Source organism: Artibeus jamaicensis, unplaced genomic scaffold (assembly GCF_021234435.1).
Source record: "Artibeus jamaicensis isolate MK-2021 breed Jamaican fruit bat unplaced genomic scaffold, CSHL_Jam_final scaffold_1964, whole genome shotgun sequence".
Lineage (NCBI taxonomy): Eukaryota > Metazoa > Chordata > Mammalia > Chiroptera > Phyllostomidae > Artibeus > Artibeus jamaicensis.
Genome location: NW_026522030.1, coordinates 68040678 through 68054313, shown reverse-complemented (window position 1 = coordinate 68054313; position 13636 = coordinate 68040678). Strand labels below are relative to the sequence as shown.

General features: G+C 36.3%; 1 pseudogene; it reads right to left on the bottom strand.

The window, feature by feature from the left end:
• Positions 1-2669: 2669 nt before the first annotated feature.
• On the bottom strand, positions 2670-2858 carry LOC119041345 (ATP synthase subunit ATP5MJ, mitochondrial-like; annotated as a pseudogene).
• Between the last annotated feature and the right edge of the window lie 10778 nt (positions 2859-13636).

Below are 13636 nucleotides of genomic sequence, written 5' to 3'. Positions count from 1 at the left end.
GCTCCAAACTTGGCCACAGCTATTTATCATATCTATGAAACCAGTTAAAGGTTATAGATATGTTAAATAATCATTCCAGAGGTTAGCTGCAAAACTATTGCTATGCAAAACAGCTCTCAATGGCCCTGCTCCATTCATCCCTTCCCCCTGGGGAGGGGGGGTGAGGACATCTTATATGTCTCTCCAATATTCCTATACACTTTGAATTCTGGACACCATTCCAAATCTTTTTTTGCCCCCCCTCCCTTGGCTGCACCCTGTATCAATACCAAAGTTTTGGTAACAGAAATATGGTGTAGAACCTTGCATAAATCCGAAACTGCACAATCAAAACAGGTTCATATAGCACTGCAAAATCTGTGAAAAAAAAATGAACTGACATTGGAATCACAGACCACAAGAAGTGGGTTAGAACTTTTAGTCTGAAATTAACTTAATTGATTGCCTGCTGAATGGAAGGAAAGTATTAACATTTTCCATAGAATTTTTAAAAAGATGTAAGAATCTAATAGCATAGTATTTCAAATATCCATGCTTTAATGCAAAATTACTTGATATTTTAAACAGGATGAAAAGTATCTCAACAACTGACAGCAATCCCAAGATAATCAAATGCTGGAATTATGATTCAAAAACTTATGAAGCAGCCATGATAATCATGCTCCAAGAGTTAAGAGGCAGCATTCTTGAAATAAATGAAAAGATAGAACATCTCAGCAGAAAAATAAAAAGTATAAGTCAAGACAAAATGTGAATTTCACAACTGAAAAACAAGAAAAGAAATTAAAAACACACTTGACAAACTGAACAGAAGAATGGGGATGACAAAAGGGTTAGTTAACTTGAACCTAGATCAATATCAATTATCTAATTTTGTTACCGAACAAGAGGAGGAGGTCCGAGGGAGGGGCAATACAATATTTGGCCCACCTAGGGATGCCCAAAACTGCTATACAACAGGGGCCCCTCCCGAAAACCAAAATACTAAAATCTATTGGGCCCTTCTGTCCGCCGCCAATTGGAAAGACATCTCTCAATGCCAGAGATTTGTGAAAAGGAAACAAAATGTTTATTTAATGCTATTTAGGCCTAATGCCACCACTAAAATATCAAAGTCCTTTAGGATATACACCTACACCCACACAGCACTCCCTTCTCCCACTGTCCCAACTCCGGGTACCGTAAATCAGGAAAAGAGCACACGTCTGTGTTGCAGGCCGCTGGCACCGTCAGCTGTGTCATTGTGCAGGATCTCGAGTTAATCCAAAGTACTGTGGTACCCTCTCATGGTCCACTGGCAAGAGTCCTTTGTACCCAGTTCCAGTCAAAGTCTATTGCTTTTCAGGCCCCGCGGCCAAAGGGGGCACCCCAAAGCCGCGTGGGCCTCTTCTACCAAAGCTGCAGGAGTCCGCACTCCACCAAAAGCATGTGGCTGTCTTCTTCACCTGGCTGCAGGAATCTCCATTCTGGCAAAGCTGCGTGGTTTTTCCCTTTCACCTGGGAAAGAGGGGATCCACACTCCGCCAAAACCACGTGGCTCCCTCTTTCACCCCACCAACAGGGGGTCCTCACTCTGCTGAAACCGCGTGGCTCTCTCCCAGGCCTTCTCACTCAGGAGCACAGCCTCTAGTTACATCCTGAGTCCAAGCCCTTCTCACTCCGGAGAGCAGCCCTTAGTTCCCATCCTGAGTCCTCCTAGTTCCATCCTGAGTCCAAACCCTTCTCACTCAGGAGAGCAGCTCATAGATCCCATCTTGAGTCCCAGCTACCCCCTTCTCCAGTTCCCATCCTGCTCTCTTCTTCCTGGCTCCAAACTTGGCCACTGCTATTTAACATATCTATGAAACCAGTTAAAGGTTATAGATATGTTAAATAACCATTCCTCCGGAGGTTAGCTCCAAAACTGTTGCTATGCAAAATAGCTCTCAATGGCCTGGCTCCATTCATCCCTTCCCCCTGGGGGGGGGGGCGGTGAGGACATCTTATATGTCTCTCCAATATTTCCACACACTTTGAATTCTGGACACCCTTCCAAATCCCTTTTTTTGGGGGCCCCTCTGGCTGCACCCTGTATCAATTTGAACAGACAAAAAAATTTAAAAAAATAAAAAATTTTCATTCTGAAGGAATTGTAGAAAGGGAAAAGGAAAGGGAAAGATGTGTAAAAATCTAATATTCATATTATTAGAATCCCAGAAGAAAATAAACAGGGTGGTTTATAAAAAGTATTTAAAGGAGTAATGTCTGAAAACTTTGTAAAATACATAAAATACATACAATTATAGGTGTATGAAGCTCAGTAAAACTGAACAGGATAAATTCAAAGAAGACTGCCCAGACATATAATCAAACTGCTAAAAACTAAACACAACCTTTTCCTTTAACCTCCCCCCAAATTCATGAAAATAGTCAGAGAAAAACAGCATAACACATGTAGGGGATCAGTGATTTGAATGACAATGGACTTGTCATCAGAAACCAGGCAGGCCCCAAAGTAGGACATATGGTTTCGTTTTGTTTTGTTTATTTGTTTATTGTCTTACAGGTATGATTATTCACAAAGGAAACTATTTTTACAATATACAGTATGTTCCACATTTCAACCTATCAGAGCTGCAATTTATAGCTCTACTGACCGTCCACCTGCTGTGCACCCCATGATCAGCTGATTAGTGATGACCGTAAGCAGGTGCAGGACAGGAAATTTTAAAAAACTTTACTTCTTTTATCAGCACTCCTGATTTTGTAAACATTGAAACCTGGGAAATAATACAAAATTCTACCTAGATCTCCTGGTAAAACTAGGTGTAGTAGGGCTTCATAGGGACCCAAACCTTTTTAATGAAGCCTTGAGGCATCTCACTGCAGGACCAAGGGCTCAGGCTGCCATCACCCATATGGCCAACAACTTGGGAAATTCACCAAATACACAGGCACTACATGTAGCACATCAGTTTTAATGAGTTTAAAGAAAACTACTGTCAACCCAGAATTCTATATCCAGTGAAAATAACTTTTAGAAATGAAGGTGAAATAAAGACATTCTCAGATAAAGTAAAACTAAGAGAATTCTTCAACACATTTGCTCTAAACAAATACAAAGGGAAATTGTTAAATAATAAGAAAATCATATCAGAGGAAAACTTTGCCCTTCTGAAATGAAGAAAGAGCAACAGGATTGATAAGTAAAATATGTCTTAAAATAGCCCTGGCTGGTGTAGCTCAGTGGATTGAGCTCGGGCCTGGGAACCAAGCAACCACGGTTCGATTCCCAGTCAGGGCACATGCCTGGGTTGCAGGCTAGTTCCCAGCAGGGGACACATGGGAGGCAACCATACATTAGTATTTCTCTCCCTCGCTCCTTCCCTTCCCCTCTAAAGATAAATAAAAATATTTAAAAAATATGTCTTAAAATATTTCCTCTTAAGTTATTTAAAATATATATGATGGTTGAAAGCATAACTTGAAACATTGCCTGGTGTCTTTTTAAAAATGTGTATAACACTCTCCAGTTCCATCCATGCTGTTGCTAAAGGTAGGGGTTCCTTCTTCATTTCTGTTGCATAGTAATTCCACTGTGTAAATGTACTACAGTTTTTTGATTTGGCTATTGTGAATAATGCTGCTATGGCTATTGTGAATAATGCTGCTATGGACACTGGGGTGCCTAGGTTCTTCTGAACTGGTGATTCAGAATTCTTAGCATATAATCCCAGCAGTGGGATTGCTGGATTAAAAGGCAGTCCCATCTTTAGTAAATTCCATACTGTTTTCCACAGTGACTGCACCAGTGTGCATTCCCACCGATACTCTACTAGGGTTCCCTTTTCTCCATAACCTTGCAAGCACTTGTTTGTTGATTTTTTAATGGTGAATATTCTGACTTGTGTGAAGTGGCATTTTTTTGTGGTTTTAATTTCCATCTCTCTGATGGCTAGTAATGTTGAATATTTTTTCATGTATGTATGGGCCCCTTGTATGTCTTCCTTGGAGAAATATCTGTTCCAGTCCTTTGCCCATTTTTTAATTGGATTGTTTGTCTTCCTGATGTGGAGTTGTGTGAGTTCTTCATATGTTTTGGAGTGAAAGACTAATACCATATGATCTCACATATAAGTGGGACCTAATCTCCAAAACAAACAAATGAGCAAAATAGAACCATAAACATGAAAATAAAGAACAAACTGACAGTGACCAGAGGAGAAAGGGGAGGAGAATGATGGGGGAATTAAGGAGAAAGGGCAAGTCAAGGAATACGAATAGAAGATTAATGGGCATGAACAATGGGGGTGTGTTGACTACGGGAATTGTGGGGGATGAGGCAATGGAGAACAATGGTAGAAAAGGCAGGACAACTGTAACTGAACAATAATAAAAAAATTCAAAATGTATATAAGTTGCAATATACATGACAATAAATGTATAAAGGAAGGAAATTCAAGGATCTACATGATGGTAAGCTTCCTACATTCAATTTGAAGCAGAAAAATATTTATTTTAAATAGACTGTGCAGAAATAAGTAAATAGTTTGCAATCTTTAGAAAAATCTCTAAGAATATGCTCAGATATAGTAAAAAAACTAAAAGAAAAATTAAAGGAATAGTAGAGATCTTCAAATAATCTAAACAAGTCATGAAAGAGAATAGAAAAATTTAAAACAGAGGGGACAATCTAGTAAATAATAAAATGAATGACCTATTAAAATATACTAATAATTACACTAAATGCAAGGTGCTAAGCACATCAACTGAAAAACAGAGATTTTTGCAAATGACTGAAAAATTAAATATGAGTCAGCTATATGCTCTCCATAAGAAATCACTTTAAGTATAATGTATGTGTATATTAAAAATAAAAAAAAATGTGGGGAAAGATATTTCATGCAACCATTAATAAAACAAAAACTAAAGTAGCTATAGAAATATAAGAAATAAGTAGACTTCATAGCAAAGAAAATTAATAAGGAAAAAAGAGGGAAATTATATAATGATAATGGTTTAATTGACCAAGGAAAAGAACAACTAAAAATTTATTTACATATAATAAGAGATCTTCAAACTACATGAAACAAAAGCTGACAAAAATATAAAGAACATATAAGTTCAAAATTAGAGTTTGATATGGCAATAGCTCTCTCTCAAAAACAGGTGAAGCTGGTAGACAGAAAATCAGTGAGAATATAGAGGTACTAACATCATGTGTCAATTAAGTCTAAAAGTGAGTCAAAGAGGTAGTCTCAAGGACAATTAGAAAGTATAGTATTTTAAACAGAACAAAAATGAAAATACAAGATACAAAAATTTGTGAGATACAGCTAATGAAGTACAGAGAGTAAAATATATAGCATTAAATGCTTATATTAGAAAATAAGAAAGGTCTCAATCAGTAATTTAAGCTTCATCTACAGAGAGAAAAAGAACAAAATAATCCCATAGCCAGCAGAAAGAAGGAATTAAGATCAGATCAGTAAAACTGGACACAGAAAAATATTATGAAAATACCAATAAGCACAAAAGCTATTTTTTGGAAAAGATCAATTATATTGACAAATGCCTAGTAGAACTGATAGGAAAAAAGATAAAAATGACCAATATGAGAAACAAAATGGAAGCTATTACTACATACCACACAGCAATTAATAGAATAGTAAGAGAATCGTACAAACAACTCTATCCACATAATTTTGACAACTTTAATAAAATGGATCAATTCCCTGAAAGCTACAATCTGCCAAAACTCCCCAAATTGAAACAGAAAATGTGACCAAAACTCTGGATGAAGGACAGGCTTCAGACAGGCAAAGCTGGGACAGATGTGTTTATTGTGCATGTTGAAGGTATTGTGAACTTGAGGATTTCTTTCTAGCCATATTATATGGCTAGAAAAGTAAAATTTAAAAGTAAATTAAAATGAGCTTTTCCTAACTCTTTCTAACTCAGGGAACCAAGTTTTTCAACATTTACATATATATAACTATAGAGGCAGGCTTAGCAACTTTGGAATCATACATTTTAGATTATTTTATACACGTAATTGGAGGATTCCGTGGAGTCGGAACCCACTGTATTTTAGTCATTTGGTAAATAAGTACTGAGACCTTATATTTTTAGACTATTCAAAGGATATAGCAGGGACATACCCTATATAAGAGACATACACCAGTGCTCATTCTGGATTTTCCCAACGTCGCTGTGGTCAGTGGCAGCAAATGTCACATGATTAAATTACTACAAGCAAAGAAGCATTGCTGTACTGTATTAAAGAGAGTGAGGGGAACACCATTTTCATCATGATTTTATTAAAATCAGAATTTTTAAATATTATTCTTTGGTTCCATTTTATTTAGCTCTAGTAACTTCATATCTGGAGATTTTCGCTCAGCTCTAGCTGATATCAAGACATGAGGCACAGAGTTCTCTAATAACTTATATTCAAATTATTTATAGAACTGGGATTTGCAAGTGAAAGGTGAAACCTGAGCAGACTTGAAGTGTCACTGGCTGAATAGTAATTGGTCTCAAGTCATGAGATGAAAATTTAATTGATTATATTAAGGATGATTAATTTTCTTGCCAATCATGTAATAATCCTTGGATTGCTATGATTCTAAACTCATCTGTTTAAGCATTTTTCAACTATTAAGTTTAGGGAAGATGTGCATTTATATAACACATATGTTTTCATGGGTTCGGTAAAAAAAATATGTATTTAAACATTTCATTCAAGAGGTACTCATTCTTGTGTGGACATATTAGCATAAGATTCTTTATGTACAGTGGCTTTTGTAGAGAGACAAATAAGTCTGAAAACCAACTCTGCCACCTCACCAACTGTGAGACCTTAGATAACTCTTTGACCTCTTAAAACTTCTGTTTTATGATTTGTAAAATCTAAAAGGGTTATTATGGAGATGAATAGCATTAATAGAGGAGATACATGTAAAGTGTGTGTTAATATCATTTTCCAGCTTCCTCCACATGGTAAGAAATATAGCTGGCTACTAGAGGTTCTGACCCACCACATTTAGGGCTTTGTGGTCACAGAAAAGAGAGCTCTTATCCCCTCTGTTGACTTCTCATAGGTCCTGAGAGCATTTTAATTTTATTTTCTAATTTAATGAAGGAGTGGGGTCCAGACCCACCATCACTAATTCCACTGAGTGTTCTATATGGACACTTTAACTGCCCAAAGCAACTGTTACTTGAGCATGAGTATTCCTTTTTGGAAAAATGGCCTTTTAGCCTGGATTTTTGAGATGCTAACTCTAAATTACCCAGATTTTGCAGGGACTGGGTGGTCAGTGGATATTTTTACAAATATTATTAAGATGGAAAATCAACATGGGACTCTTCTCTTAGAAATAGGAGGGGAAGATAAAGAAACTAACATTTATTGAGGGTGTAGTATGTGGAGTTCTAAAATATTCTTCCGAGATTTGCCAACATAATATCTGGGATGGTGGATATCATAAAAAATCATACCTTACATGGCAAAAGGAATTTTATAAATAAAGTCACTAAACAGTTGACTTGACTTAATCAAAAAGCAGGTCACTGTGGTGGGCATGATCTAATCACACAAATGACTTTTTCTAAGATTATTGGATTTTTCTAATCTTTATTGTATTTTTTCCATTACCATTTAGTCCCATTACACCTCCCTCCTGCTGGCAATCACAACGCTGTTGTCCATGCCACAAGTCCTTTTTCTTTTCTCCATCCCTTCACTCTCTAACCTTCTTCATCCCTTATCATCTGCTCTTCATTTATCAGTCTGTCCCCATTGTCCTTGAAGTTCAGTTTGTTCATTAGATTCCACATATGAGTGAAATCGTACGGTATTTGTCTTTCTCTGACTGGCTTATTTCACTTAAGCTGATGTTCCCCAAGTCTATCCATACTGTTGCAAAATATAAAATTATCTTCTTTTTTACAGCCAAGTAGTAGTGCACTGTGCAAATGACCCATAGTTGTTTAATTCACACATCTACTGATTGACACTTGGGCTACTTCCACATTTTGGTGATTATAAATAATGCTGCAGTGAACATAGGGGTCCTTGTTGGTCTTTCAAATTAGTGTTTTGGGTTCATTTAGATATGTTTCCAGAAGTGGGATCCCTGGTCAAAAAGTAGGGCTATTTTTAATTTTTTTAGGTATCTCCATAGTATCTGCACCAATCTGCATTCCCACCGACAAAGGGTACCCCTTTCTCTACATCCTTGCCAGCACTTATTGCTTGTTGATTTATTGATAGCAGACATTCTGACAGGTGTGAGGTGATATCTCATTGTGGTCTTAATTTGTATTTCTCTGATGATTAGTGACATTGATCACCTTTTCATATATCTATTTGCCTCCTGCATGTCCTCCTTGGAGAAGTGGCTATTCAATTCCTTTGCCCATCTCTTTAAATTGAATTATTGTTTGTTTTTTTGGTATTGAGTTTTTTAAGTACTTTATAAATTTTGGATATTAATACCTTATCAGATGTATCAGTTAATACATTCTCTCACTCTGAAGGTTGTCTTTTTATTTTGTTGATGATTGCCTTTAAGGTGCAAAAGCTTTTGAGTTTTTCATAGTCGTTTGTTTCTTTTTTTCCCTTGCCTGGAGCGATATATCTGTTAAATAATTACTTTAAGCAATGTCTGAGATTTTGGTGCCTGTAATTTCTTCTATAATTTTTATGCTTTGGAGTCAAATAGTTAAGTCTTTAATCCATTTTGAGTTTATTCTGGTGTGTGTGTAAGAAGGTGTATAGTTTCATTTTTCTGCATGTATCCATTCAGTTTTCCCAACACCATTTATTGAATAAATTATTTTTAGCTCATTGTATGTGTTTGCTTCCTCTGTCAAAAATTAATTGACTATAAAATTGTGGGTTTATTTCTGTGCTATACCCTGTTCCATTGATCTATGTATTTGTTTTTATACAAGTATCATGTGGCTTTGATTACTATGGCCTTATAGTATAGTTTGGTAGTAGGCAGCAAGATTTCTCCAACTTTGTTCTTTCTCAGGATCACTGTTGTTATATGGGGGCTTTTGTGGTTTCATATAAATTTTTGAAACATCTGGTCAGTTTTGTGTAATATGTCATTGCTATATTGGTAGGAATTGTGTTGAATGTATAGATTGATTTTGTTTGTATGGCCATTTTAAAGATGTTAATTATTCCTCGCCATGAACATGGTATATGCTTCCACTTACTTGTGTCATCTTTCTTCAGTGTCTCATAATTTGCTGTATATAGGTCTTCTACATCTTGGTTAGGCTTATTCCTAATTATTTTATTCTTTTTGAAACAATTGACAATAGGATTGTATTCTGAATTTCCCTTTCTGTTAGTTCATTACTGACATATAAAAATAAAACTGCTTTCTGGATATTAATGTTGTACTCTGCTACTTTGCTGATTCATTTATCACTCCTAGTAGTTTTCTTGGTGTTATCTTTGTACAATAATTCCATCTGAAAATAAAGGAAATTTTACTTCTTCCTTTCCAATCTGGATGCCTTTTATTTCTTTTTCTTGTCTGATTATTGTGGCTTGGACTTCCAGTGCTACAATGACTAAGAGAAGTGAAAAGAGGTATCTCTAAATGTTTGCCAGTATTAAGGGGAACACTTGTAGCTTCTGCCCACTGAGTATGATGCTGAGAGTGGGTTTGTCATATATGGCCTTTTTATGTTTGTCATCTATGGTCTTTATTATGTTTAGGTTTATTCCCTCTATTTCCACTTTGCTGAGAGTTTTTATTAGAAATGGTGCTGGGTTTTATCAAATACTTTTTCTGCATCTACTGATATAATCATGTGGCTTTTATCCTTTATTTTGTGTATGTGGTGAATTGCACTTGATTTGTTGTACAAACCTTGCATTCCCAGAGTAAATCTCACTTGATCATGCCACGTGATCTTTTCAATGCATTGCTAGGTTCAGTTTGGTAATATTTCTTTTGAGGTTTTAGCATCTATGTTCTTCAAGGATATCGACCTATACTTATCTTCTTAGTAGCATTTTCATCTGCTTTTTGTATTAGAATTTTGGCCTTGTAAATAGGTTGGGAGCCTTTCTCTACTCTTTTTTTTTTGAAGACTTTGAAAAAACTATTGTTTCAAATATGAAAACATGGGGAATACTAAAATAACATTAAAACATGTTTTTTTCCAGAATGCTTTGCTTTATGTTTTTTTAAATTTTATTCAGTTATTTTTCAAGTACAGTTTCTTTGTCTATTTCTCCCATCCCAGCCTCCCCCACCCCTTGCTCCCCACCTTCCTCCCATTTCCACCCCCCTTAGTTCTCCTCCCTGTGTCCTTCCTATTTGTTCCTCCAAATTCCTCCCCCCTTTTCCCATTAACTTCCCTTCCCTCTCCCCTCTGGTCACTGTCCCCAGGTTCTCTATTTCAGTGTCTTTGGGGTTTTTTTGTTTTCTGCTTGCTTGTTTGTTTTGTTGTTTAGCTTCCTGTTAAAGGTGAGATCATATGATATTTGTCTTTCAACACCTGGCCTATTTCACTCAGCATAATGCTTTCCAGTTCCATCCATGTTGTTGCAAAGGGTAGGAGCTCCTTCTTTCTCTCTGCTGCATAGAATTTCATTATGTATATGTACCACCATTTTTTGATCCATTCATTTACTGATGGGCACCTAGGTTGCTTCCAAGTCTTGGCTATTGTAAATTGTGCTGCTATGAACATTGTGGTGCAGAGGTTATTTGAAATTGATGTTTTAGGATTCTTAGGATATAATCCTAGCAGTGGAATTGCTGGATCAAAAGGCAGGTCAATTTTTATTTTTCTGAAAAAATTCCATACTGTTTTCCATAATGGTTGTACCAGTCTGCAATCCCACCAACAGTGAACTAAGGACCCCTTTTCCCAACAACCTCTCCAAAATTTGTTGTTTGTTGCTTTGTTTATGATAGCCATCCTGATCAGTGTAAAGTGGTATCTCATTGTGGTTTTAATTTGCATCTCTCTGATAGCTAACGATATTGAGCATCTCTTTATGTGTCTCTGGATGTTCTGTATGTCCTCCTCAGAGAAGTGTCTGTTCAAGTCCTTTTCCCATTTTTTAATTGGGTTGGTTCTCTTTTTAGAGTGGAGTCGTGTAAGTTCTTTGTATATTTTGGAGATTGAACCTCTGTCTGAAGTATCATTGGCAAATATGTTTTCCCATACAGTTGGTTGTCTTTCTAATTTCATACTGTTTTCTTTAGCCAAGCAGAAGCTTTTTATTTTGATAAGATCCCATTTGTTTATTCTTTCCTTTATATTCCTTGCTCTAGGAGACATATCAGTAATAATGTTGCTGCATGAAATATCTGAGATTTTCTTGCCAATGTAATCTTCTAGGACTTTAATGGTGTCACGGCTTATATTTAAGTCTTTTATCCACCTTAAATTTATTTTGGTGTATGGTGTAAATTGGTGCTCAAGTTTCATTTTTTTGCACATAGCTGTCCAGTTCTCCCAACACCATTTGTTGAAGAGTCTATCTTTACTCCATTTTATGTTATTTCCCCCTTTGTCGAATATTAATTGACAGTAGAGAGTTGGGTTGATTTCTGGGCTTTCCATTCTGTTCCATTGGTCTATGTGCCTGTTTTTATGCCAGTAGCAGGCTGTTTTGATTACAGTGGCCTTGTGTACAATTTGATATCAGGTATTGTGATTCCTCCTACTTTGTTCTCCTTTCTCAAAAGTGCAGCTGCTATTTGGGCTGGATTATGGTTCTGTATAAATTCTTGGAGTGTTTGTTCTATGTCCGTGAAACATGCCATTGGTACTTTAATAGGTATTGCATTGAATCTGTATATTGCTTTGGGTAGTATGGACATTTTGATGATGTTAATTCTTCCAATCCATGAACAAGGTATATGTTTCCATTTGTTTGTGTCTTCCCTGATTTCTTTCTTCAGTGCTGTGTAGTTTTCTGCATACAGGTCTTTTACCTCCTTGGTTAGGTTTATTCCCAGATATTTTATTTTTGTTTTTGCTATATCAAATGGGATTTTTTCCTTGATTTCTGCTTCTGCTGATTCATTGCTGGTATACAAAAATGCCTTTGATTTCTGTATATTGACTTTGTAACCCGCTGTTTTGCCAAATTCACTAATTAGTTCAAGCAATTTTTGGGTAGAGTCTATAGGATTTTCTATGTACACTATCATGTCATCTGCAAACAATGACAGTTTTGCTTCCTCCTTTCCTATTTGGATGCCTTTTATTTCCTTTTCTTTCCTAATCACTGTAGCTAAAACTTCCAGTACTATATTGAATAGAAGTGGTGAAAGTGGACATCCTTGTCTTGTTCCTGATCTTAGTGGAAAAGCTTTTAATTTTTGCCCATTGAGTATGATGTTGGCTGTAGGTCTCTCATGTATGGCCTTTATTATATTGAGGAATGCTCCCTGTATTCCCACTTTGCTGAGTGTTTTTATCATAAATGGGTGTTGCACCTTATCAAAAGATTTTTCTGAGTCTATTGGTATGATCATGTGGTTTTTGTCTTTGCTTTTGTTTATGTGATGTATTACATTTACTGATTTGCAAATATTGAACCATCCTTGCATCCCTGGGCTGAATCCCCCTTGGTCATGGTGTATGATCTTTTTGATATATTGTTGGATGCAATTTGCCAGTATTTTGTTGAGGATTTTAGTGTCTATGTTCATCAGCGATATTGGCCTGAAGTTTTCTTTCTTTGTTATGTCTGTATCTGGTTTTGGAATTAGGATAATGCTGGCTTCATAAAAAGAATTTGGGAGTTTTCCATCCTTCTGGATTTTGGAATAGTCTTTGGAGAATAGGGGTTAGCTCTTCCTTAAATCCTTTGTAGAATTCTCCTGTGAAATCATCTGGTCCAGAGCTTTTGTATGATGGGTGTTTTTTTTATTACTCCTTCAATTTCTTTTGCTGTTATTGGTGTGTTTAGATTTTCTGCTTCTTTTTCATTGAGTTTTGGAAGATTGTATTTTTCTAGAAATGTGTCCATTTCCCCAAGGTTGTCAAGTTTCTTGGCATACAGTTCTTCATAGTAATTTCTTACAATCCCTTCTATTTCTGTGGTATCAGTTGTAATCTCTCCTCTTTCATTTTTGATTGTGTTTATTTGTGTCCTCTCTCTTTTTTTCTTGATGAGCCTACTTAAAGGCTTGTCTATTTTGTTTATCTTCTCAAAGAACCAACTCCTGGATTCATTGATCCTTAGAATTGTGCTTTTAGTTTCTATGTCATTTAATTCTGCTCTAATCTTGGTTATTTCCTTCCTTCTGCTTGCTCTGGGCTGTCTTTGTTGTCGTTCCTCGAGTTCTTGCAGGTGTAGGGTTAGGTTGTTTGTTTGAAATGTTTCTATCTTCTTTAGATAGGCCCGTATTGCTATAAACTTCCCTCTCAGGACTGCCTTCACTGTGTCCCATAAGTTTTGGATTGTTGTGAGATCGTTTTCATTTGTTTCCAGAAACGTTTTGATTTCTTCCCTAATTTCATTCTTGACCCATTTGTTGTTTAATAGCATACCATTCAGTCTCCATGATTTTGGGTGCTTTGGGTTTTTCCCTTTGGGGTTGGTTTCCAGTTTCAGTCCCTTGTGGTCAGAGAAGATGCTTGGTATGATTTCAATTTT